This window comes from Mauremys reevesii, linkage group 12, assembly GCF_016161935.1.
Source record: "Mauremys reevesii isolate NIE-2019 linkage group 12, ASM1616193v1, whole genome shotgun sequence".
Lineage (NCBI taxonomy): Eukaryota > Metazoa > Chordata > Testudines > Geoemydidae > Mauremys > Mauremys reevesii.
In genome coordinates, this window is record NC_052634.1 from 32459013 (window position 1) to 32485757 (window position 26745).

The 26745-nt window shown below is 54.5% G+C and overlaps 6 non-coding genes and 1 pseudogene across 6 annotated transcripts; 1 reads left to right on the forward strand and 6 right to left on the reverse strand.

Moving 5' to 3' along the window:
• The window catches only part of LOC120375680, a 1085709-nt pseudogene that overhangs the window by 660284 nt on the left and 398680 nt on the right, over positions 1-26745 (forward strand).
• Positions 10214-10285, reverse strand: TRNAD-GUC. Its single transcript has one exon. It is a non-coding gene; the product is annotated as a tRNA-Asp (tRNA).
• Positions 12668-12738, reverse strand: TRNAD-GUC. The gene has a single exon. It is a non-coding gene; the product is annotated as a tRNA-Asp (tRNA).
• Positions 13891-13962, reverse strand: TRNAD-GUC. The gene has a single exon. It is a non-coding gene; the product is annotated as a tRNA-Asp (tRNA).
• Positions 15126-15197, reverse strand: TRNAD-GUC. The gene has a single exon. It is a non-coding gene; the product is annotated as a tRNA-Asp (tRNA).
• On the reverse strand, positions 16359-16430 carry TRNAD-GUC. The gene has a single exon. It is a non-coding gene; the product is annotated as a tRNA-Asp (tRNA).
• On the reverse strand, positions 25887-25958 carry TRNAD-GUC. Its single transcript has one exon. It is a non-coding gene; the product is annotated as a tRNA-Asp (tRNA).

Consider the following 26745-nt stretch of genomic DNA (forward strand, 5'->3'; position numbering starts at 1 on the left):
GGGTGACACCAGGGAGCATCTGGCAGCGGGGCCCTGACGCTGCTTTTCTCTTCCCGGAGCTCCAGGCGGCATCGAAGAAGTTGGACGGAGCCGGGCAGGAGCCGGGCCCCCGTGAGCCCGACCCTTGGCCCCGCTTTTCTTTCCCGGCGGCCCTTCGGTCGATTTAACGTGATGGCACGGCTCGGAGGCAGCCGCCGCCGCCTTCCAAGGCAACGTGCTAGAGAAGAAGTCGGCGACCCAGACGGGGCGAGGTCGGGTACCAAACTCGGATTGGTCCCCTAGGCTGAGTTCCGGTTCTCAGAGGTTCTGAAAACCCTGTCCTCAAAAATCTCCGCACACCTTTTTGAAAGGACACGTTGAAAAAGGCCAACCCGGGTTCAGCGGGACAAACTTGAAATTCGTGCCAACCTCCTGGTTCTCTCGGTCGGCCGAGGCGGTTTCGGGCGACCCCTTCCGGAATTCCACGGAACGACCGACTGCCAGGTCAACGCCATGCTAGCCGATGGGGTTGACCTGCTCTCTGAGAGGGGACTTAGAAATTTTTTCAGCCTACGTCCCCAGGGTTGACCTGGTGGACGAGGGGGGACTTTGAATTTTTTCTTCCGACTCGGACAAATATTGATCAGCCCGCTTCCTCTGGCTTAACCAGGCGGCCAAGCAGCTCGCCGTCCTCGGCCGCGGAGAGTGACTTCCCCCGGTCATTTGGATCGGGCACATGGAAGTTTTTTCCAAAATTTGCCCAGAGGCTCTGGGGAGTTCTGCAAGGTCACCCCGGTCCCAGGAGCGGAATTTTTTTTTTTTTTTTTGAAAAAGGATCGGGACCTCTGAGACCGGGTCCCCCGCCGCCAAGCAAGCTGCCCAGGGCTCACCCTCCTCGGCCGCAGAGAATGACTTTCCCCCGGTCATTTGGATCAGGCACAAGGAAGGGTTGTTTTTTTGTGTGTGTTTCTTTTCCCCAAAAATGTGCCCAGAGGCTCTGGGGAGTGCAGGAAGGTCACCCTGGTCCCCGGAGGAAAAAAAATTTTAAAAAAGGATCGGGACTTCCAAGACCGGGTCCCCGCCGCCAGGCAAGCCGCCCAGGGCTCCACGTCCCCGGCCAGAGCTCCGACGGCCGAAGGGAGAACTGGGTTGACCTGGTGGTGGGGAAGGGACTTTGAAAAATTTCCCCCGGCAACCCCGGGGGACGACTCTTCAGCCTTCCCCCGGACCGTCTGCGGAACGACCGTTAAGCCTCCCCCCGCCCCGGACCGCTGGGGGGCGACTGTTAAGCCTCCCTCCCCAACCCCCGGACCTGCTGGGGGTTGGCTATTAAGCTTCCCCCCCCCGCCCAGACCTGCCGGGGTCGACTATTAAGCCCCCCCTCGGAGGTCCTCAGGAGCGCTGCTGCGCTGCCCTCAGTGTGGGGGGGACCCCCAGCCTGGAAAGCCAACCGGCCACCAGGTCAACCCAGAGCTCCAACGCCCGTAGGGAGAACCGGGTTGACCTGGTGGGCGGAAAGGGACTTGGAAGGATTTTCAGCCCCGGTCCTCCGGGTTGACCTGGCAGGCGGGAAGGGACTTGGAAGCTTTTTCAGCCCCAGTCCTCCGGAGTCAGCCGCAGCCGGAGTGCTGCCCTCCTGCGGACAAACTTGAGATGACCTCGAGACTGACCGGCCGTCGGGTTGACCCGGTTGGTCGACCTGTTCTCCGGGTGGCCCTGGTGGGCGATCGGACGGCTCCCCTCTCCCCCACCCCCCACACCGTGGGTCCCCCAGGCTGGGTGCGACCGGCAGAGTCCCTCCCGGGCGGACGGGAGCTGCTGGAACGCTTGGGGGTGGGAACAGATCGCACCCACCGAGACCGGGACCTGGCTGCCAGGCGAGCGGCCCGGGGCGCACCCGGCTGCGGCCAGGGACTGCCTCCCGGCCGTTTGGCTCGGGCCCATGGAAGTGTTTTCTTTTGTTTGTTTGTTTATTCATTTCCCCCAAATCAGCCAGAGACGATTGCCATTGGGCAGGCCCGGGAGCTGGTAGCGGTGGGGGGAAGCGGGCGAGGAGGCGCGGAGCTGGGTGCCTACGTCCATACCGGACCGAAAGCCCCCAATCCCGTCGGATCTCGGAAGGTAAACCGTCCCGGGCCTGGCTATACTTGGATGGGTGACAGCCTGGGACCCGCGGACCCCAAAGCCTCAGGGGGAGGGGCCCCTGGGCCCCGGGCGTAGTTGCCCGGATTCTCCCGGCCCCACCCTGAGCCCGGCTCCCGGCAAGCAGGACGGCCCTGGGTCCCCCTGCCCCGAGGCGGCCCAGGCGAGCCCTGGCCTGCCCTGAGGACGGCGGGTGCGTGGCTCCCCCGAGCTCCCTCCGCGGAGGATGCACGGCTCCTGACGTCTCGGGGGAGACCCCCCCGGGCCCTGGGCGGTCTCGCCCGGACCCTCCCGGCCACCCTGCGCCCGGCCCGCAGGACCACCCAGTGTCCCCCCGCCCCGAGGCAGCCTGGGCTACGGCCGGTGGGTGGCTCCCCTGGGCTTCGTGGACAGAGGACCCGCGGCCCCCGAAGCCTCGGGGGGGGGAGAGACCCCTGGGCAGACGACGAGTTTGGGGGACGACTGATAAGCCTGCCCCAGAGAGCCCGGGGGAGAACCGATAAGCCTTACCCCAGAGGAGGAGGAGGAGGCAGGCTGTAGTGCAGCAATATATGCAGAGGACTTTATCTGAGTTCTTAAAAATCAAATTACTAATTATATCGTTCCTAAAATATTTTATACCGACTCCCTGACATCTCATCCCAGCCCATCTTAAAAACTCCTCCTCTCTCCATTTTCTGGGATGAGGAGTTGCTGCGCTAAGAACTATGATTTTATCTACCAAATTTTCACCTGCATATAAATAAGACAAATCAATCCATGTGTCCCTAGAGACAATATGTCTTCTCCATTTTCACACTAACATATTCGGGATTTGTACACTAAATTTGGTGAGAGCTAACCCACCGTCTCTCCCCCTAGAATAAGATAGCCCATCCGTAGTGCATTGAGGTAGATGTAAAATATCTTTGACTATCCTCCTAACTAAAATATCCAAATCATCTAAAATGTAAAATGGGGGTTCTATTAAAAGCAAATTATAAAATAACCTCAGTAAAACATAAGTCTGTAAAATCAATAATCTTTGAGCTGGTTTCAAGGGAGCCTTACTTAAACTCTCACTCCATTCTATCAATTTCTCCTTAAGTAAAGGCCCTCCTATACCAATTCATGGGTCTATTCATGCCCCTAAATATTTCTCAAATTCCCCCGGCTGAACATACTCTATCTCCTCACTCCCTATTGTCCATCTACTTTTCGGATTTACTAAATAAGTTTTATATTTAGGTAAAATGTGAAATCCCTTTGTTTTATTCACATTTATCTGAAGATTAGTGCTATTACAAAAGCTCTGTAAAATACCCAAATTTTTAACCATCCCTAAATGTGAACTACTTAAAATTGCCACATAATCGGCAAAAGCCAATGACGTGACTCTATTGCCTTGAACATAAAACCCACTTCCATCTAACTCTAATTTAGTTAAAAGCGGATCCAAAGAAATATTAAATAAAATCGGGGACAGAGGGTCACCTTGTTTTACCCCTCTCCTAATTAAAATAGACTCAGAATGTTTATTCCCAACCCACACCCTCGTTCTGCAATTATCATACAAATCTCTAATAATTTCAATAAAACGTTCATCAATATCATATCTCTTGAGACCAGCTATTATGTGCCCATGTCCTACTGAGTCAAATGCTTTAGCCAAGTCTATAAAGACTATGGCTATTTCATCTCCCCTGCACTTGGCTCCCTTTATCAGATTATCTAAAATAGCAATGTTTTCCTCACAGCCGGGAGCAGCTATGAACCCGTTCTGTCTATTACAAATTTTCACTGCCTCCGATAATCTCTTTGCTAATATTTTCGTATACAATCTTACCCATACTGACCCAATTGTTAGTGGCCTCCAGGAGGTTAATTTCTTCAATTCCTCCTCCTCCTCCTCCTGTGTTTTTGGTATTAAAATCGTTCTATTCGCCTTAAAAACAAATGGGACCTGCCCATTTAAAAACCACATATTAAAATTTTTTGTGATAATTAAGGAGTCTAAGTTAAAAATGTCCCTTAAATCACTCACCTTAATTTTATCCGTACCAGGGGCACTATCTTTTTTAATCTCCCTTAAAACATTTCTAACTTCATCCACAGAGATCGGACTCATTAATATATCATTATCCGCCCTCTCCATAGATGAAGGCCACCCCGCTATATTCCCATGTCCAGCATTTCCTAAAATATCTATAAAATACTTTTCTATTTCATCCATAGGGATTTCACAGTTCACTTTATCCGGTTCTCCCATAATAACTCGAGCTAATCTTCTCCTATTTTTGTTAAATAATTGCTGATAAAATTTATATTTTGCTTTTTTTGTTGCATACCTCCTAATCGCACTGGACTGCTTCTTCCTTTCAGTACCTACTCCCTTCCCTCTACCTTTAGTCCTCATCTCAATTTGTTTATCTCCTCCAAGATTCTTTCCATCTACTAATGAGAGACATATCTTCTCCAATTCAGTCCATCCAAATGTTTTAGTTGAATCCTCCTTAAGTAATTCTTCAATTTCTATCAGACTATTCATTATATCTTTACCCTCTCTACTTTGCTTTCCCCACTTACCAATTAAACCCCTAGAATCCACTTCTGGATTCCTTTTCAATGGTAAAATCTTTTCTCTCAGGGGAGGAACATCTAAAATACTTTCTATAATTTCTCCTACCTCAATCTTCACTCTGAACAGGGATTTATTTCAAATCCCTTTAGTTCTGTGGCTGGTACAATATAAGGACCATGTGATTTCAATAGTTGTGACACTGGGGTTGTGGATGTTGTAACCGTATCTCAGATTGAATAATGATGTTATAGCTGATTCCAAGCAGCTTCCCCAAAGCAAAGCCAATTGGTTCTTCCCTACAATTGGTGATCCTGGGCAGCAGTTCTGCTCTGTTTTCCATGCCAGAAAAGTTCTCTGTGGCATGATAAAGGAGTAAGTGACAGGTGCAGGGAGCCGGGTTTGCTGTTCAAATTCTGTATTTCACCAACATCCAGGTCTGGGAATGTCCAACGAGGGCAATTCTAATGGGAGGCTTGATGCAGGGGTGGGAATTAACAGGATTTTGAGGATCTTTGGGGAAGAGAGACTTTACTGGCAAGGTTTGTCTCTGTTCCTATTTCACCTTGTGGTGTTGTGTCAAGGAATCACTGTTTGTTTGTTTTTCTGTTCTATTAATTCAACTGTAAACATTAGTCAATGAATTGTGAACATTAGTGTCACTTGAATTTCCCCTCTGCCAGCCAGAAGGAACTGAAGTTTATGACTGTCTGGGAAAGGCAGAGATCATAAATTGGGAGATTTCAATGGCTGCATTTGTGGGTGAATCTTTTACGTTCAGATCTCAGTGCACGGAGTGAAATACTAAGGCAATGTCTGTACTATGGGATTCTGTCCACTGAACTTACACAGTTATTACATCTCCTGGGTGGCTGCACACTTGGCTTCTTGTGTCGGCAAAGCACATTCACGGTCATCTGCCATGAGATCCAGCTAGGTCAGGGTTGTCCTGGGCTCTGTGGGGGCAGGGCTCAGCTGGGAGAAGGGGCAGACTAGGGGATTTTGTGTCTGATATTTAAGGGCTTTGTCAGTGGGAAGCTGTAGGTCACATGCTGGGGGTGACAGTGGGGTTTGAGCTGGGGCAGCTGCAGGGGAGCAACAGGTGTGGGGGGGAAGATTCACTTGGTAAAAATGAACCTGCCAAACTGCCCCCTCTGCTGGAGCAAAAGCCTCTCGTTTATCTCCTCAACTCCCCTCCATGAAAATCTCCACCCCTCCCCCGGCGCTGAGAGACCCCCTCACTCCCATGGAGATTTGTAATTGTTCCGACTCTTCCTTGGTCTTGTCCAAACAGTTTTCCCAGACAAATGATCAAGGACATTTCAAATGAGAAAAACAAAACAAACCAAATGAAAACCAGAGAAACCCCCACCACACCCAGTGGGGGGCTGAATTTTTCTTCTGAAATTTGGAGACAATAAAACTGATCCCTCTGTTGGCCAGAAACCGAAGCTAGACCTCCCCCGCTGTAGCTGTGACTTCTGCTACCGAACCACCAATGCTCTAACTCAGAGGTTCTCAAACTCCATGTGTTTTTTGGAAATATGCTTATAAATGTGAATATGATGTAACTGGAATATGCTTTATGTAAAAGGTCTCTTGTAAGGTATCATTACAAAGCTTATTATCTACTGAGTGTGTTCATCCTATTTGTATGTATGTATCATTCTTGTATCTGAAGCTAGAAATATGAAGTATAACTCTGAGGCCTATTGTAATTATGCAAAGTGTGGGCCATTAATGGTGCTTTGCAAGCTTGATGGCTCCCATTGACTAAGACAAGTGGTTGTAAATGGCTCTGTATACTTGCAAACCTTCCTGGGTGGGTGGGGGCCAGCCCTGGAAGAATGGAGGCTGGGGTCTCACAGGACGAGTGACCATGTCACCTGATACTGATTATCACTACAAAAGTGTTTTTTCTCCTGCTGATAATAGCCCACCTTAATTGATTACTCTCGTTATAGTTAGTATGGCAACACCCATTTTTTCATGTCCCCTGTGTATATCTCTTCCTACTGTATTTTCCACTGCATGCATCGGATGAAGTGGGTTTTAGCCCACGAAAGCTCATGCTCAAATAAATTTGTTAGTCTCTAAGGTGCCATAAGTACTCCTGTTCTTTTTGCAGATAAATGAATGGAGGTTAAGTCCATGAATGGCTATTAGTCAGGCTGGGTAAGGAATGGTGGCCCTAGCCTCTGTTTGTCAGAGGGTGGAGATGGATGGCAGGAGAGAGATCAACTCATTCTTTGCTGATACAGACTGACACGGCTGCCCCTCTGAAACCTGTCGTCATGCTGTCTGGGTACCTATGATGCTCAGCTGTCAGGCTGCCCTCTGCACTCACAGCTATTCTCCAGCTGTTTCTCCTCTTTGCGAGTTCTCTCCTCCTCTGTCATTGATGCGCTCTCTCTCTCTCTCTCTCTATCTCCCCCCTTGGCTTTCCAAGCCCCTGTTGCCCTAGAATTTGACATTCCTGCATGTACCCCAGGACTTTACCTAACTGTAGTCAGCTATTGTGTTTGTTCAGCTGCTACCATCTGAAAACCAAACGTCACATAACTAGGAATAATCTTAAGTAGAGGTGATGATGCTGACCCACTCGGAGTCACCATAGGTTATGTTCTTGTTAGCGTACGCTATAAAAGATGATGTAAAGGTACATACATTGGAGCATTCTGACCGAGGGAGTTTTTCTCAGGGCAAGGAGCTGATATCTGAACAGCACCGGGGAAAAGGCAATTCATTTTATGCTGAAACACTCCCTTTTATACCCAGACACTTGGCAGAAAAGTTTGGGGAAGGCAAGACTACAGATAGAGACACCAGGAGGGGAATGGGAGGGGTTTTTTGCCTTGAATTTGTGCGGCCCTGGGTCCTGAGGAAATGTATAACAGGGATAAAGCATGTTCAGATAATAGGATGGTGAAATGGTGCTTTGGCAAAATGATTATAAGGTAGAGAAGTGTGGATTTTGGAATCTCCTGTAATTGATCTGATCGGAGCCTGTGGGGTTCAAACCAGTGGAAAGAAGCATGTAGAGATGAGGTAAAGAGTAAGTTGACTCACGGTCAGTGTGGGGATGCACAGTAAAGCTAATGATTATGTATAAAAGAAGAAGGTTGCTGTGGAACCCACCGTAGCAGACATCTTGGCAATAGACTCCCCTGTGGAAAGGTTCTCCAACCATTTAAGGGCTGGAGGAACTAGTACGTCTTGGCACACATGGTGGTATATTCCGAGGCACATTAAGATTTAATGGGGCCCTGGGCAAAAAGAACATTTGGGCCCCCACACCCTGTGGGCCCAGGGGCACCAGGACTGGGAAGGCTGGGGGGGATGTGCCCCCCACTTTTAAAACAGGGAGGCCCATGGCTGCTCACGTTTTATATGGGCATAGTAGCCCGGGGAAGGCACGGAGCGGTGGTGGCTGCCTCTTCCCTGGGTGGCACTGAGGTGGGGCTAAGCGCCGCTTGCCACATGGCCCTGTCCCTTGGCCAGGCCAGAAGCCGGACCCTGGTTAGAGCCCAGCGGCACCATTTCAGACCTGGGTTGGGATGGGCAACTTTAACCATGATTGCGGGGGCCACTTAGGCACCTGAAAACTGTAGGCCAGTGGTCACCAACTGGTCGATCACAATCTCTGGCAGCAGCGCAGTGCGGCTGCCAACGGCTAGACAGGGCTCCTGGAAGCAGCCACTGCAGCCCTAGGGGCGGGGGTCTCCCTCTGCGTGCTGCTCCTGCCTGCCGGCACCACCCCTGCAGCTCTCCCGGCCAATGGGCCGGCGCTTGCAGAGAATGGCAGTGTGCGGAGCCAGGTGCCCCCTGCCCTCCTTGCCCCAGGGGCCCGTTGGCTCCTTTCGGGAGCGGTGTGGGGGCAGGGAGCCTGCCTTAGTCTAGCTGCGCCCACCGCTGAGCAGGAGCCATAGGAGGTAAGTGCTGCTTGGTGGGGGTCTGCACCCCATGCCTGAGCCCCTTCCTGGAGCCAGCACCCCAAACCCATCGTTCTCCCCAAGCCCCACCCAGTAGTGTAGCTAGTGGGGTGCAGGGGAAGCAGCTGCTTCCCCTCAGCAAATTTTCAAAAAAGCTGCCCCTTAGGTGGGGTTACCATGGTGCCGGGGGCGGGGCCCACGCTCGGCTTCCCCCAGCTCGCTGCACACCCCACCCCCGTCAATCAGCTATGTCTCCCCGCAGGAGGGAGACAGCTGATCCCACGGCAGGGAGAGGAGGAGAAGAACTGAGCTCCAGCAAGCTGAATTCCTTTGGAGGAGGAGGGGCTGGGGCCTTGGGGAAGAAGGGGGTCGGTTGGGTCATGCCCCTATAGGGGACAGGGGCACCCCCCACCAGTCAACTGTTTATGGGGCCAGTGGGGGCCCACAAGCCATCAGCTGTTTGGCAGGGGCGGGGGCAGTAGGGTGGCTAGCTAGGGGAGTGCGGGTGCTCGCTGTCTACCTGGTTTTTGGCCACCAGCCAGTCAGCGAGGGGAACTGCTCCTGGAGCAAGAGGCTGAGCAGCTGAGAGACCCCATCTCCTTCTCCTACCTGCTTCTCTTGGCACTGTGGCAGGTGCTTTCTCTGGCTCTGCAGCAGCAGCTCCTAACCTCTCACCCAACTAAAGACAGCCAGTACCAGCAGCCGGTAAGTGTATTTCAAAGGGGGTCTTTCTTGTGGTGAGGGTGGCTTGGGGGGTGACTGGAAACACCCCAGGTGGTTGTGAGAGCCAGCACCTGGCTGCTGGGGGGATGGCCGTCTGCATGGTATATGTGTATATTGACCTGGGTCTGGGGCTTGGGCCTTTGGGATCGAGAGAATCTTTTTCTTTTATTGGCGTGTTGGTTTTCATAACCATTTATCCCCAGGACAAGTGCACTGGTGGTGATACTGGGAGACTGGAGTGTCTAAGGAAATTGCTTGTGTGACTTATGGTTGGCCAGTGGGGTGAGACCAAAGTCCTTTTGTCTGGCTGGTTTGGTTTGCCTTAGAGGTGGAAAAAACCCCAGCCTAGGGCTGTGACTGCCCTGTTTAAGCAATTGGTCCTGATTTGGCACTCTCAGTTGGGTCCCGCCAGAACCGCACTGTCACAGGGGTACAGGCAGCAGCCCAGCGGAAAATGCTCAGCTCTGCGATCTCGGGGCAGCCACCTACCTCACCGGTGGCCACAGGTCTTTCTCAAGTCTCCCCATTACAGGCACAGGTCAAATGCTGAGCAAAGGAAAAAAGACAGGAAGTCAATCCCATGCCTGTCCCTTTTTCTGTCTTCCTCCACCCCTGGACCAAGTCCCTCCCCGTTTGTCTGGACCATTGTCCTCATGGCCCTGGCCAGCCTATTTTCCTTTGCCGCTCTGAAACGTGCCCCCACGTCCAGGCCCCGGGGGAGGCTTTGGCTAGGGCGAGCGTGTCCTTGCGAGGTAACTGTCTCTCTGGAGGTGAAAGTCCTCAGTGCGGGGTGCGAAGGGAAGTGGCCGTCGAAGGAGAATGCAAGGCATGTGGCGGGCAGGCCAGGGATTTCTTTGTCCCCCCTTCAAAAGGGGTCATCCTCCCCGTCGGGGAATCGAACCCCGGTCTCCCGCGTGACAGGCGGGGATACTCACCACTATACTAACGAGGAAAGGGGCACAGTGAGCGGCCCCAGCTCCCACAGACCAGCTATGGTCAGCGTACACCTACACCGTCGCATGGGCCCCAGCAGGCAAAAACACCCCTGGCCCTCTTCTGCTTCCCAAAGGCTTTGGCCGCAGCAACAGCCCTGGCCCTCCTCACCTGCCCTTGCCCAGCAGGACGCCTTTTCGGGCCTACACAGCTCCTCACACAACACCCGCCTGGGACCTTGCCCTCCCCTACCAGCTCAGCAGCACCTTTTTTCCTCTCAAAACCTCCTCTTGCCACCCTCCCCCTTCCACACTTCACACTCACCTCATCACAAACTCACCCATGGCCCCTTTGGCTTCTCAAGCGCCTCTGGAGGGACGCAGCTTCCCTGGCACGCAGATCCTTCCCTTCAACGCGCACTGGACGGACATTCGAAACACAGCCCTTTCCAGGAGGTAATGCGCCGCTTTTGGACCCTGGCGCCCAGCAAGAAGTCCTGGGACTCTTTTTCTGACCGATGGACCCCACTGACTTGCCTTTACCAAGCAGAAACTGAGGACCGGCTGATGGCTCTCTTTGCAAACGGACGCCATCAGACTGAGCCACGAGGCGTGCTGCAGGATAGCCCCTCCCCACCAAAAAGCAATGCCGTGACGCGGATTCGAACCGAGGTTGCTGTGGTCACGGCGCAGAGTACTAACCACTATACGATCACGGCCAGGCACTGGGGGCGCAGGCAGCAGCCCAGCGGAAAATGCTCAGCTCTGCGCTCTTGGGGCGGCCACCTACCTCGCCGGCGGCCACAGGTCTTTCTCAAGTCTCCCCATTACAGTCACAGGTCAAACGCTGAGCAAAGGAAAAAAGACAGGAAGCCAATCCCATGCCTGTCTTCCTCCACCCCTGGACCAAGTCCCTCCCCGTTTGTCTGGACCATTGTCCTCATAGCCCTGGCCAGCCTATTTCCCTTTGCCGCTCTGAAACGTGCCCCCACGTGCATGCCCCGGGGGAGGCTTTGGCTAGGGCGAGCGTGTCCTTGCGAGGTAACTGTCTCTCTGGAGGTGAAAGTCATCAGTGCGGGGTGCGAAGGGAAGTGGCCGTCGAAGGAGAATGCAAGGCATGTGGCGGGCAGGCCAGGGATTTCTTTGTCCCCCCTTCAAAAGGGGTCACTCTCCCCGTCAGGGAATCGAACCCCGGTCTCCCGCGTGACAGGCGGGGATACTCACCACTATACTAATGAGGAAAGGGGCACAGTGAGTGGCCCCAGCTCCCACAGACTAGCTATGGTCAGCGTACACCTACACCGGCGCATGGGCCCCAGCAGGCAACAACACCCCTGGCCCTCTTCTGCTTCCCAAAGGCTTTGGCTGCAGCAACAGCCCTGGCCCTCCTCACCTGCCCTTGCCCAGCAGGACGCCTTTTCGGGCCTACACAGCTCCTCACACAACACCCGCCTGGGACCTTGCCCTCCCCTACCAGCTCAGCAGCACCTTTTTTCCTCTCAAAACCTCCTCTTGCCACCCTCCCCCTTCCACACTTCACACTCACCTCATCACAAACTCACCCACGGCCCCTTTGCCTTCTCAAGCGCCTCTGGAGGGACGCAGCTTCCCTGGCACGCAGATCCTTCCCTTCAACGCGCACTGGACGGACATTCGAAACACAGCCCTTTCCAGGAGGGAATGCGCAGCTTTGGGACCCTGGCGCCCAGCAAGAAGTCCTGGGACTCTTTTTCTGACCGATGGACCCCACTGACCTGCCTTTACCAAGCAGAAACTGAGGACCGGCTGATGGCTCTCTTTGCAAACGGACGCCATCAGACTGAGCCACGAGACGTGCTGCAGGATAGCCCCTCCCCACCAAAAAGCAATGCCGTGACCCGGATTCGAACCGAGGTTGCTGTGGACACGGCGCAGAGTACTAACCACTATACGATCACGGCCAGGTGCTGGGGGCGCAGGCAGCAGCCCAGCGGAAAATGCTCAGCTCTGCGCTCTCGGGGCGGCCACCTACCTCGCCGGCGGCCACAGATCTTTCTCAAGTCTCCCCATTACAGTCACAGGTCAAATGCTGAGCAAAGGAAAAAAGACAGGAAGCCAATCCCATGCCTGTCCCTTTTTCTGTCTTCCTCCACCCCTGGACCAAGTCCCTCCCCGTTTGTCTGGGCCATTGTCCTCATGGCCCTGGCCAGCCTATTTCCCTTTGCCGCTCTGAAACGTGCCCCCACGTGCAGGCCCCGGGGGAGGCTTTGGCTAGGGCGAGCGTGTCCTTGCGAGGTAACTGTCTCTCTGGAGGTGAAAGTCATCAGTGCGGGGTGCGAAGGGAAGTGGCCGTCGAAAGAGAATGCAAGGCATGTGGCGGGCAGGCCAGGGATTTCTTTGTCCCCCCTTCAAAAGGGGTCACCCTCCCCGTCGGGGAATCGAACCCCGTCTCCCGCGTGACAGGCGGGGATACTCACCACTATACTAACGAGGAAAGGGGCATGACGAGCGGCACCAGCTCCCACAGACCAGCTATGGTCAGCGTACACCTACACCAGCGCATGGGCCCCAGCAGGCAACAACACCCCTGGCCCTCTTCTGCTTCCCAAAGGTCTTGGCCGCAGCAACAGCCCTGGCCCTCCTCACCTGCCCTTGCCCAGCAGGACGCCTTTTCGGGCCTACACAGCTCCTCACACAACACCCGCCTGGGACCTTGCCCTCCCCTACCAGCTCAGCAGCACCTTTTTTCCTCTCAAAACCTCCTCTTGCCACCCTCCCCCTTCCACACTTCACACTCACCTCATCACAAACTCACCCATGGCCCCTTTGGCTTCTCAAGCGCCTCTGGAGGGACGCAGCTTCCCTGGCACGCAGATCCTTCCCTTCAACGCGCACTGGACGGACATTCGAAACACAGCCCTTTCCAGGAGGGAATGCGCAGCTTTGGGACCCTGGCGCCCAGCAAGAAGTCCTGGGACTCTTTTTCTGACCGATGGACCCCACTGACCTGCCTTTACCAAGCAGAAACTGAGGACCGGCTGATGGCTCTCTTTGCAAACGGACGCCATCAGACTGAGCCACGAGACGTGCTGCAGGATAGCCCCTCCCCACCAAAAAGCAATGCCGTGACCCGGATTCGAACCGAGGTTGCTGTGGACACGGCGCAGAGTACTAACCACTATACGATCACGGCCAGGTGCTGGGGCGCAGGCAGCCCAGCGGAAAATGCTCAGCTCTGCGCTCGGGACCACCTACCTCGCCGGCGGCCACAGATCTTTCTCAAGTCTCCCCATTATAGTCACAGGTCAAATGCTGAGCAAAGGAAAAAAGACAGGAAGCCAATCCCATGCCTGTCCCTTTTTCTGTCTTCCTCCACCCCTGGACCAAGTCCCTCCCCGTTTGTCTGGGCCATTGTCCTCATGGCCCTGGCCAGCCTATTTCCCTTTGCCGCTCTGAAACGTGCCCCCACGTGCATGCCCCGGGGGAGGCTTTGGCTAGGGCGAGCGTGTCCTTGCGAGGTAACTGTCTCTCTGGAGGTGAAAGTCATCAGTGCGGGGTGCGAAGGGAAGTGGCCGTCGAAGGAGAATGCAAGGCATGTGGCGGGCAGGCCAGGGATTTCTTTGTCCCCCCTTCAAAAGGGGTCACTCTCCCCATCAGGGAATCGAACCCCGGTCTCCCGCGTGACAGGCGGGGATACTCACCACTATACTAATGAGGAAAGGGGCACAGTGAGTGGCCCCAGCTCCCACAGACTAGCTATGGTCAGCGTACACCTACACCGGCGCATGGGCCCCAGCAGGCAACAACACCCCTGGCCCTCTTCTGCTTCCCAAAGGCTTTGGCTGCAGCAACAGCCCTGGCCCTCCTCACCTGCCCTTGCCCAGCAGGACGCCTTTTCGGGCCTACACAGCTCCTCACAGAACACCCGCCTGGGACCTTGCCCTCCCCTACCAGCTCAGCAGAACCTTTTTTCCTCTCAAAACCTCCTCTTGCCACCCTCCCCCTTCCACACTTCACACTCACCTCATCACAAACTCACCCACGGCCCCTTTGCCTTCTCAAGCGCCTCTGGAGGGACGCAGCTTCCCTGGCACGCAGATCCTTCCCTTCAACGCGCACTGGACGGACATTCGAAACACAGCCCTTTCCAGGAGGTAATGCGCTGCTTTTGGACCCTGGCGCCCAGCAAGAAGTCCTGGGACTCTTTTTCTGACCGATGGACCCCACTGACTTGCCTTTACCAAGCAGAAACTGAGGACCGGCTGATGGCTCTCTTTGCAAACGGACGCCATCAGACTGAGCCACGAGGCGTGCTGCAGGATAGCCCCTCCCCACCAAAAAGCAATGCCGTGACACGGATTCGAACAGAGGTTGCTGCGGCCACGGCGCAGAGTACTAACCACTATACGATCACGGCCAGGCGCTGGAGGTGCAGGCCAGCAGCCCAGCGGAAAATGCTAAGCTCTGCGCTCTCGGGGCAGCCACCTACCTCGCCGGCGGCCACAGGTCTTTCTCAAGTCTCCCCATTACAGTCACAGGTCAAATGCTGAGCAAAGGAAAAAAGAGAGGAAGCCAATCCCATGCCTGTCCCTTTTTCTGTCTTCCTCCACCCCTGGACCAAGTCCCTCCCCGTTTGTCTGGGCCATTGTCCTCATGGCCCTGGCCAGCCTATTTCCCTTTGCCGCTCTGAAACGTGCCCCCCACGTGCAGGCCCCGGGGGAGGCTTTGGCTAGGGCGAGCGTGTCCTTGCAAGGTAACTGTCTCTCTGGAGGTGAAAGTCATCAGTGCGGGGTGCGAAGGGAAGTGGCCGTCGAAGGAGAATACAAGGCATGTGGCGGGCAGGCCAGGGATTTCTTTGTCCCCCCTTCAAAAGGGGTCACCCTCCCCGTCGGGGAATCGAACCCCAGTCTCCCGCGTGACAGGCGGGGATACTCACCACTATACTAACGAGGAAAGGGGCACGGTGACTGGCCCCAGCTCCCACAGGCCAGCCATGGTCAGCGTACACCTACACCGGCGCATGGGCCCCAGCAGGCAACAACACCCCTGGCCCTCTTCTGCTTCCCAAAGGCTTTGGCCGCAGCTACAGCCCTGGCCCTCCTCACCTGCCCTTGCCCAGCAGGACGCCTTTTCGGGCCTACACAGCTCCTCACACAACACCCGCCTGGGACCTTGCCCTCCCCTACCAGCTCAGCAGCACCTTTTTTCCTCTCAAAACCTCCTCTTGCCACCCTCCCCCTTCCACACTACACACTCACCTCATCACAAACTCACCCACGGCCCCTTTGCCTTCTCAAGCGCCTCTGAAGGGACGCAGCTTCCCAGGCACGCAGATCCTTCCCTTCAACGCGCACTGGACGGACATTCGAAACACAGCCCTTTCCAGGAGGTAATGCGCTGCTTTTGGACCCTGGCGCCCAGCAAGAAGTCCTGGGACTCTTTTTCTGACCGATGGACCCCACTGACTTGCCTTTACCAAGCAGAAACTGAGGACCGGCTGATGGCTCTCTTTGCAAACGGACGCCATCAGACTGAGCCACGAGGCGTGCTGCAGGATAGCCCCTCCCCACCAAAAAGCAATGCCGTGACCCGGATTCGAACAGAGGTTGCTGCGGCCACGGCGCAGAGTACTAACCACTATACGATCACGGCCAGGCGCTGGAGGTGCAGGCCAGCAGCCCAGCGGAAAATGCTAAGCTCTGCGCTCTCGGGGCAGCCACCTACCTCGCCGGCGGCCACAGGTCTTTCTCAAGTCTCCCCATTACAGTCACAGGTCAAATGCTGAGCAAAGGAAAAAAGAGAGGAAGCCAATCCCATGCCTGTCCCTTTTTCTGTCTTCCTCCACCCCTGGACCAAGTCCTCCCGTTTGTCTGGGCCATTGTCCTCATGGCCCTGGCCAGCCTATTTCCCTTTGCCGCTCTGAAACGTGCCCCCCACGTGCAGGCCCCGGGGGAGGCTTTGGCTAGGGCGAGCGTGTCCTTGCAAGGTAACTGTCTCTCTGGAGGTGAAAGTCATCAGTGCGGGGTGCGAAGGGAAGTGGCCGTCGAAGAAGAATACAAGGCATATGGCGGGCAGGCCAGGGATTTCTTTGTCCCCCCTTCAAAAGGGGTCACCCTCCCCGTCGGGGAATCGAACCCCAGTCTCCCGCGTGACAGGCGGGGATACTCACCACTATACTAACGAGGAAAGGGCCACGGTGACTGGCCCCAGCTCCCACAGGCCAGCTATGGTCAGCGTACACCTACACCGGCGCATGGGCCCCAGCAGGCAACAACACCCCTGGCCCTCTTCTGCTTCCCAAAGGCTTTGGCCGCAGCAACAGCCCTGGCCCTCCTCACCTGCCCTTGCCCAGCAGGACGCCTTTTCGGGCCTACACAGCTCCTCACACAACACCCGCCTGGGACCTTGCCCTCCCCTACCAGCTCAGCAGCACCTTTTTTCCTCTCAAAACCTCCTCTTGCCACCCTCCCCCTTCCACACTTCACACTCACCTCATCACAAACTCACCCACGGCCCCTTTGGCTTCTCAAGCGCCTCTGAAGGGACGCAGCTTCCCAGGCACGCAGATCCTTCCCTTCAACGCGCACTGGACGGACATTCGAAACACAGCCCTTTCCAGGAGGGAATGCGCTGCTTTTGGACCCTGGCGCCCAGCAAGAAGTCCTGGGACTCTTTTTCTGACGGATGGACCCCACTGACTTGCCTTTACCAAGCAGAAACTGAGGACCGGCTGATGGCTCTCTTTGCAAACGGACGCCATCAGACTGAGCCACGAGGCGTGCTGCAGGATAGCCCCTCCCCACCAAAAAGCAATGCCGTGACCCGGATTCGAACCGAGGTTGCTGCGGCCACAGCGCAGAGTACTAACCACTAAGCGATCACGGCCAGGCGCTGGAGGTACAGGCTAGTAGTCCAGCGGAAAATGCTCAGCTCTGTGCTCTCGGGGCAGCCACCTACCTCGCCGGCGGCCACAGGTCTTTCTCAAGTCTCCCCATTACAGTCACAGGTCAAATGCTGAGCAAAGGAAAAAAGACAGGAAGCCAATCCCATGCCTGTCCCTTTTTCTGTCTTCCTCCACCCCTGGACCAAGTCCCTCCCCGTTTGTCTGGGCCATTGTCCTCATGGCCCTGGCCAGCCTATTTCCCTTTGCCGCTCTGAAACGTGCCCCCACGTGCAGGCCCCGGGGGAGGCTTTGGCTAGGGCAAGCGTGTCCTTGCGAGGTAACTGTCTCTCTGGAGGTGAAAGTCATCAGTGCGGGGTGCGAAGGGAAGTGGCCGTCGAAGGAGAATGCAAGGCATGTGGCGGGCAGGATAGGGATTTCTTTGTCCCCCCTTCAAAAGGGGTCACCCCTCCTCGTCAGGGAATCGAACCCCAGTCTCCCAGCGTGACAGGCGGGGATACTCACCACTATACTAATGAGGAAAGGGGCACAGTGAGTGGCCCCAGCTCCCACAGACTAGCTATGGTCAGCGTACACCTACACCGTCGCATGGGCCCCAGCAGGCAACAACACCCCTGGTCCTCTTCTGCTTCCCAAAGGCTTTGGCCGCAGCAACAGCCCTGGCCCTCCTCACCTGCCCTTGCCCATCAGGACGCCTTTTCGGGCCTACACAGCTCCTCACACAACACCCGCCTGGGACCTTGCCCTCCCCTACCAGCTCAGCAGAACCTTTTTTCCTCTCAAAACCTCCTCTTGCCACCCTCCCCCTTCCACACTTCACACTCACCTCATCACAAACTCACCCACGGCCCCTTTGGCTTCTCAAGTGCCTCTGGAGGGACGCAGCTTCCCTGGCACGCAGATCCTTCCCTTCAACGCACACTGGACGGACATTCGAAACACAGCCCTTTCCAGGAGGGAATGCGCTGCTTTTGGACCCTGGCGCCCAGCAAGAAGTCCTGGTACTCTTTTTCTGACCGATGGACCCCACTGACTTGCCTTTACCAAGCAGAAACTGAGGACCGGCTGATGGCTCTCTTTGCAAACGGACGCCATCAGACTGAGCCACGAGGCGTGCTGCAGGATAGCCCCTCCCCACCAAAAAGGAATGCCGTTACCCGGATTCGAACCGAGGTTGCTGCGGCCACGGCGCAGAGTACTAATCACTATACGATCACGGCCAGGTGGTGGGGGCGCAGGCAGCATCCTAGCGGAAAATGCTCAGCTCTGCGCTCTCGGGGCGGCCACCTACCTCGCCGGCGGCCACAGGTCTTTCTCAAGTCTCCCCATTACAGTCACAGGTCAAATGCTGAGCAAAGGAAAAAAGACAGGAAGCCAATCCCATGCCTGTCTTCCTCCACCCCTGGACCAAGTCCCTCCCCGTTTGACTGGGCCATTGTCCTCATGGCCCTGGCCAGCCTATTTCCCTTTGCCGCTCTGAAACTTGCCCCCACGTGCAGGCCCCGGGGGAGGCTTTGGCTAGGGCTAGCGTGTCCTTGCGAGGTAACTGTCTCTCTGGAGGTGAAAGTCATCAGTGCGGGGTGCGAAGGGAAGTGGCCGTCGAAAGAGAATGCAAGGCATGTGGCGGGCAGGTCAGGGATTTCTTTGTCCCCCCTTCAAAAGGGGTCACCCTCCCCGTCGGGGAATCGAACCCCGTCTCCCACGTGACAGGCGGGGATACTCACCACTATACTAACGAGGAAAGGGGCATGACGAGCAGCCCCAGCTCCCACAGACCAGCTATGGTCAGCGTTCACCTACACCGGCGCATGGGCCCCAGCAGGCAACAACACCCCTGGCCCTCTTCTGCTTCCCAAAGGCTTTGGCCGCAGCAACAGCCCTGGCCCTCCTCACCTGCCCTTGCTCAGCAGGACGCCTTTTCGGGCCTACACAGCTCCTCACACAACACCCGCCTGGGACCTTGCCCTCCCCTACCAGCTCAGCAGCACCTTTTTTCCTCTCAAAACCTCCTCTTGCCACCCTCCCCCTTCCACACGTCACACTCACCTCATCACAAACTCACCCATGGCCCCTTTGGCTTCTCAAGCGCCTCTGGAGGGACGCAGCTTCCCTGGCACGCAGATCCTTCCCTTCAACGCGCACTGGACGGACATTCGAAACACAGCCCTTTCCAGGAGGTAATGCGCTGCTTTTGGACCCTGGCGCCCAGCAAGAAGTCCTGGTACTCTTTTTCTGACCGATGGACCCCACTGACTTGCCTTTACCAAGCAGAAACTGAGGACCGGCTGATGGCTCTCTTTGCAAACGGACGCCATCAGACTGAGCCACGAGGCGTGCTGCAGGATAGCCCCTCCCCACCAAAAAGCAATGCTGTGACCCGGATTCGAACCGAGGTTGCTGTGGACACGGCGCAGAGTACTAACCACTATACGATCACGGCCAGGTGCTGGGGGCGCAGGCAGCAGCCCAGCGGAAAATGCTCAGCTCTGCGCTCTCGGGGCGGCCACCTACCTCGCCGGCGGCCACAGGTCTTTCTCAAGTCTCCCCATTACAGTCACAGGTCAAATGCTGAGCAAAGGAAAAAAGACAGGAAGCCAATCCCATGCCTGTCCCTTTTTCTGTCTTCTTCCACCTCTGGACCAAGTCCCTCCCCGTTTGTCTGGGTCATTGTCCTCATGGCCCTGGCCAGCCTATTTCCCTTTGCCGCTCTGAAACGTGCCCCACGTGCAGGCCCCGGGAGGCTTTGGCTAGGGCGAGCGTGTCCTTGCGAGGTAACTGTCTCTCTGGAGGTGAAAGTCATCAGTGCGGGGTGCGAAGGGAAGTGGCCGTCGAAGGAGAATGCAAGGCGTGTGGTGGGCAGGCCAGGGATTTCTTTGTCCCCCCTTCAAAAGGGGTCACCCTCCCCGTCAGGGAATTGAAGCCCGGTCTCCCGCTTGACAGGCGGGGATACTCACCACTATACTAATTGTTAAATCCTTGGGGCAGCCGGCGTAGGAAGCAATCACTTGAAGCCAGAGAGCAGGCAGCTAACCAAAACCTCCATTTTATTTACAGACACAGAGAGCTCACTCAGCCGGTCGAAACAGGTTGAGCAAACCCATAATAATCTAACTCAGTTGCCATAGCAACAAAAAACATGACAACCAAATACACAACATATTCCTCCCCCCCTAATAAGAACATCCCCTAAATAAAACACACACTAGACTAGGGAAGGAGGGTAGACTGCCTCCATTCCCGGCTAAACCCTGGGGATTATTTTGCCCCATAACCGTGGGTTCGCCCTAGCTAAAGATCCAGCCGATGAGGAGGCCTTCTGTCTCTAGGTGGATTAAGGCGAACTTCTGGTGTTATTGCACCCGAAAGCACTAGGGGCTCAGGGTCCGCAGCACTAACAGGTGAGGAGGTGGTATCAGCTCGTGCTGGGCAAAGGGGTATCTCAGCCGCCGGCAGTAATGGAGGAGAACAGTCAGAAACAGGTGACTCGTGATTCGGTCCCTCACCAGAAGAGGTGAAGTCAGACCCCTCACCTGCAGATGGGTCCTGAGGACTGGCATGACCTGGCAACAGCTGATCTACATGTCGCCGCCAGGTAAGATTCTCTGCAGTCTGGACTGTGTAGGAAACAGGTCCTGTTTGAGTGATGATTGTGGCCGGAACCCATTTAGCTCTGGAAGTATAATTCCGAGCCAAAACTGGCTGTCCTGGGCTAAAGGTTCGGTCTTTTGCTCTGGGTGCCCGTCTGATGACTTGATATTGCTGCTGATGTTGCACAATTTGTCGGGGTTCAGAAGGTTTCAGCAGATCAAAGCAAGTGCGCAGCTGTCGTCCCATCATTAGAACGGCCGGAGATGCGTGGGTCGTAGCATGAGGTGTGTTTCTGTAGGAAAGTAAAAAGGTATCCAGACCCTTTTGAATGGAGTGTTGTCCCCTTGCTGATTTCAAAGCGTTTTTCATTGTCTGCACAAATCTTTCAGCTAATCCGTTGGTGGACGGATGATATAGTGCTGACGTGATGTGGTGTATCCCATTTGCCTTCATAAAATTTTGAAACTCCTGAGAAACGAACTGCGGTCCGTTGTCGCTCACAAGTTGTTCTGGCAGACCAAAACGACTAAAGAGTCCTCGTAGTTTTGGATAGTACTCTCTGCCGAAGTGGACTGCATTATAGAGACTTCTGGCCATTTAGAATGGGCATCTATTGCCACCAAGAACATGCTTCCTTCAAGGGCCAGCAAAGTCAACGTGAATACGTTGCCACGGGTTTTCAGGCCAGTCCATGGGTGTAGGGGTGCCCACTGGGGTGCATTCCTCACACCCTGACATGACATACAAGCTTTTGCCTTCTCTTCAATAGCGCTGTCCAGTCCAGGCCACCAAAAATAGCTTTGTGCAATTTCCTTCATGCGCACTATTCCACAGTGACCGGAATGTAACTGTTCTAACATCTGTGATCTCAGTGGTGGTGGAATAATGACACGTCTCCCCCACAACAAACAACCAGATTGGACCGATAACTCCGTCCGCTTGGACATGTAGGGAACAAGGTCGGATGAGACCGGAGAGGTTTGTCGAGATTTTCCATGCATCACCAGGTCCATAACGTGGGACAATACTGGGTCAACGCGAGTTGCCTTCTTTATCTGAGTAGCAGTGATGGATGTATTCTCTACCTGTTCAAAGTAGAAGATTTCCTTTTGGGCACTATCTTGGTGTTTGACCGGCAAAGGCAACCTTGAGAGGCCATCTGCATTGCCGTGCAGAGTGGATTTCCGATATTTGATTTCATATGTGTGTGCTGAAAGTAACAATGCCCAACGTTGCATACGACTAGCAGCTAATGGGGGAATGCCTGTGTAGGGTCCAAAAATTGATGTCAGAGGTCGATGGTCTGTGAGAAGAGTAAATTTTCGCCCAAACAGGTACTGATGAAACTTCCGAATTCCAAAAACAATTCCTAATGCCTCACGTTCGATTTGGGCGTAGTTAGTTTCTGCTTTCCTTAGAGTGCGTGAAGCAAAAGCAATAGGTCTCTCTTCTCCTGAAGGCATAATATGTGACACGACTGCTCCCACTCCATAAGGGGAGGCATCGCAGGCCAATTGCAGTGGTAAGGATGGATCAAAGTGCGTTAGAACTTCAGAATTTAGCAGTGCATCCTTAGCTTTGTTAAACGCAACATCACAGGCTTCAGTCCACTTCCAGGCCTTGTTCTGCCCAAGGAGCTCATGAAGTGGTTTTAGCAGTGTGGCTAACTGTGAGATGAACTTTCCATAATAGTTCAGGAGTCCTAGAAACGAGCGCAGCTGGCTTACATTTCGAGGTGGGGGAGCCTCCACAATAGCTTTAACTTTTGCAGGGGCCTTATGAAGACCTGCAGAATCAATGATGTGTCCCAAATATTCAACAGAGGGCTTGAAGAATTCACACTTGTCTTTGCGAACTCGTAGGCCATACTCTTCCAGTCTTTGTAGGGTAGCCTCTAAATTCTTTAAGTGATCCTCTTCATTTCTTCCAGTGACCAGGATATCATCCAGATAGCACTGAACTCCTGACAAGCCACACAAGATCTGGTCCATAGCCCTCTGGAACAGGGCGGGAGCAGATGTTATTCCGAAGGGTAGGCGACAGTATCGATAAAGCCCCTTATGAGTCACAATAGTCAACAGCTCTTGGGACTTTTCTTCGACGTGCATCTGTAAATATGCTTGACTCAGATCAATCTTACTGAACTTTTGTCCCCCAGCCAGGCCTGCGAAGAGGTCATCGATGCGGGGAAGCGGGTATTGCTCTGCACACAACACTGGGTTGACAGTGACTTTAAAATCACCGCAAATCCGGAGAGAGCCATCTTTCTTCACGATTGGAACGATAGGAGTGGCCCATGAGCTATGGGTAACTGGTATTAGGACTCCATTGGTGACCAGGCGCTCCAAGTCTGCTTCAACTTTTGGCCTGATGGCATATGGCACAGTTCGGGCTTTCAGATATTATGGTGGACTGTCAGGTTTAATGTTCAATGTCACAGTGATTCCCTTCATACTTCCCAAATCATCTCCAAAAACAGCAGCATGTTTCCTTAGAATAGGGGTTAGACTGGTTTCTTCTTTAGTCATCCGGTGCACTTCTGCCCAGTTCAGTTGAATCTTCCCAAGCCAAGACCTACCCATTAAGGCTGGGTAGTCACCTCTCACCACAAACAGTGGCAATTTAGCTGCCTGTCCATTGAGCTCCACCTTAACATCAATAGTGCCCAACATGGGCACAGCTTCACCTGTATACGTCTTCAGAACAGTTTTTGTTGCCTTAAGCGGAAGATGCTGTAGCTTTTCCTTATACACAGTCTCAGGAACCAGCGAGACAGCTGCACCGGTGTCTAGTTCCATGCATATAGGTTTGCCCTCCAATAAAGGGGTTACCCAGTATTCATGTGAGCCCGCTGCCAAAGACAAAACATGCAGTGGCACTTCCTCTTGTGAGGAGGTGTCACCTTGATCATCCTGGGTCTGCTCTAGGGTATGCAAGGTTCCTCTTTTTGTCGGCCAGACCACAGGCCTCTTTTTCTTTTGTTTACAGGCATACTCAATGTGTCCCTTTTGCCACAGTGTCGACACACCAGGTCCTTACACCAGCATTCTGATGCCTGGTGACCCAGCTTACCACAGCAGTAACATTCTTGACTCTGCACCGTTTTGTGGGTCAGTTCTTGTGACACTTTTGCACCCTAGGGGATGCACAGATGTATTGTGCCTCCCTTGTAGCCAGTTCCATGGAGACAGCAATATCAACAGCCTTCTGTAATGTAAGCTGAGCCTCTGTCAGTAGGCGCTTCCGTATAGCTTCACTGCAGAGGCCACACACTAACCTGTCACGCAGGGCATCATTTAACATCTCTTTAAATTCACAGTGTTCTGCTAGCTTTTTAAAATGGCTACAAATTGTACAACTGTTTCATCTTCCTTTTGGTCTCTTTTGTGGAACCTATATCTTTCAGCAATTACCAGTGGTTTTGGGGAGAAATGAGACCCCAGGCTTTCCACAATGTCACTGTAAGATTTAGTCTCAGGCTTAACAGGGTGCAGTAAGCTGCGTAGCAGAGAGTAGGTTTTAGCCCCTACAACAGTTAAGAATATTGGCACCTTCTTCGCTTCTGTAATGTCATTTGCAATACCAAAAGCTCAAAACGCTCAGTATACACATGCCACTGCTCTGTATTCTCATCAAAAGGCTCCAGGGGCCTGGTCAGAGTAGCCATGATTTTTAGTTTCACTTTCACAGTCAGTGCAAACAAGCAGCTTTTTTTGTTTGTTTGTTCTTTACCTTGACTTCTACTTCCTTCTGTTACTGGAGCAGCACCAGGATCCCATCCTCGTCGCCAGTGTTAAATCCTTGGGGCAGCCGGCGAGGAAGCAATCACTTGAAGCCAGAGAGCAAGCAGCTAACCAAAACCTCCATTTTATTTACAGACACAGAGAGCTCACTCAGCCGGTCGAAACCGGTTGAGCAAACCCATAATAATCTAACTCAGTTGCCATAGCAACAAAAAACATGACAACCAAATACACAACACTAATGAGGAAAGGGGCACAGTGAGTGGCCCCAGCTCCCACAGACTAGCTATGGTCAGCGTACACCTACACCGTCGCATGGGCCCCAGCAGGCAACAACACCCCTGGCCCTCTTCTGCTTCCCAAAGGCTTTGGCCGCAGCAACAGCCCTGGCCCTCCTCACCTGCCCTTGCCCAGCAGGACGCCTTTTCGGGCCTACACAGCTCCTCACACAACACCCGCCTGGGACCTTGCCCTCCCCTACCAGTTCAGCAGCACCTTTTTTCCTCTCAAAACCTCCTCTTGCCACCCTCCCCATTCCACACTTCACACTCACCTCATCACAAACTCACCCACGGCCCCTTTGGCTTCTCAAGCGCCTCTGGAGGGACGCAGCTTCCCAGGCACGCAGATCGTTCCCTTCAATACGCACTGGACGGACATTCGAAACACGGCCCTTTCCAGGAGGGAATGCGCTGCTTTTGGACCCTGGCACCCAGCAAGAATTCCTGGTACTCTTTTTGTGACCGATGGACCCCACTGACTTGCCTTTACCAAGCAGAAACTGAGGACCGGCTGATGGCTCTCTTTGCAAACGGACGCCATCAGACTGAGCCACGAGGCGTGCTGCAGGATAGCCCCTCCCCACCAAAAAGCAATGCCGTGACCCGGATTCGAACCGAGGTTGCTGCGGCCACGGCGCAGAGTACTAACCACTATACGATCACGGCCAGGCGCTGGAGGTGCAGGCTAGCAACCCAGCGGAAAATGCTCAGCTCTGCGCTCTCGGGGCAGCCACCTACCTCGCCGGAGGCCACAGGTCTTTCTCAAGTCTCCCCATTACAGTCACAGGTCAAATGCTGAGCAAAGGAAAAAAGAGAGGAAGCCAATCCCATGCCTGTCCCTTTTTCTGTCTTCCTCCACCCCTGGACCAAGTCCCTCCCCGTTTGTCTGGGCCATTGTCCTCATGGCCCTGGCCAGCCTATTTCCCTTTGCCGCTCTGAAACGTGCCCCCACGTGCAGGCCCCGGGGGAGGCTTTGGCTAGGGCGAGCGTGTCCTTGCGAGGTAACTGTCTCTCTGGAGGTGAAAGTCATCAGTGCGGGGTGCGAAAGGAAGTGGCCGTCGAAGGAGAATGCAAGGCATGTGGCGGGCAGGCCAGGGATTTCTTTGTCCCCCCTTCAAAAGGGGTCACCCTCCCCGTCGGGGAATCAAACCCCGGTCTCCCGCTTGACAGGCGGGGATACTCACCACTATACTAACGAGGAAAGGGGCATGATGAGTGGCCCCACCTCCCACAGACCAGCTATGGTCAGCGTACACCTACACCGTCGCATGGGCCCCAGCAGGCAACAACACCCCTGGCCCTCTTCTGCTTCCCAAAGGCTTTGGCCGCAGCAACAGCCCTGGCCCTCCTCACCTGCCCTTGCCCAGCAGGACGCCTTTACGGGCCTACACAGCTCCTCACACAACACCCGCCTGGGACCTTGCCCTCCCCTACCAGCTCAGCAGCACCTTTTTTCCTCTCAAAACCTCCTCTTGCCACCCTCCCCCTTCCACACTTCACACTCACCTCATCACAAACTCACCCACGGCCCCTTTGGCTTCTCAAGTGCCTCTGAAGGGACGCAGCTTCCCAGGCATGCAGATCTTTCCCTTCAACGCGCACTGGACGGACATTCGAAACACAGCCCTTTCCAGGAGGGAATGTGCTGCTTTTGGACCCTGGCGCCCAGCAAGAAGTCCTGGTACTCTTTTTCTGACGGATGGACCCCACTGACTTGCCTTTACCAAGCAGAAACTGAGGACCGGCTGATGGCTCTCTTTGCAAACGGACGCCATCAGACTGAGCCACGAGGCGTGCTGCAGGATAGCCCCTCCCCACACAAAAAGCAATGCCGTGACTCGGATTCGAACCGAGGTTGCTGCGGCCACGGCACAGAGTACTAACCACTAAACGATCAGGGCCAGGCGCTGGAGGTGCAGGCTAGCAGCCCAGCGGAAAATGCTCAGCTCTGCGCTCTCGGGGCAGCCACCTACCTCGCCGGCGGCCAC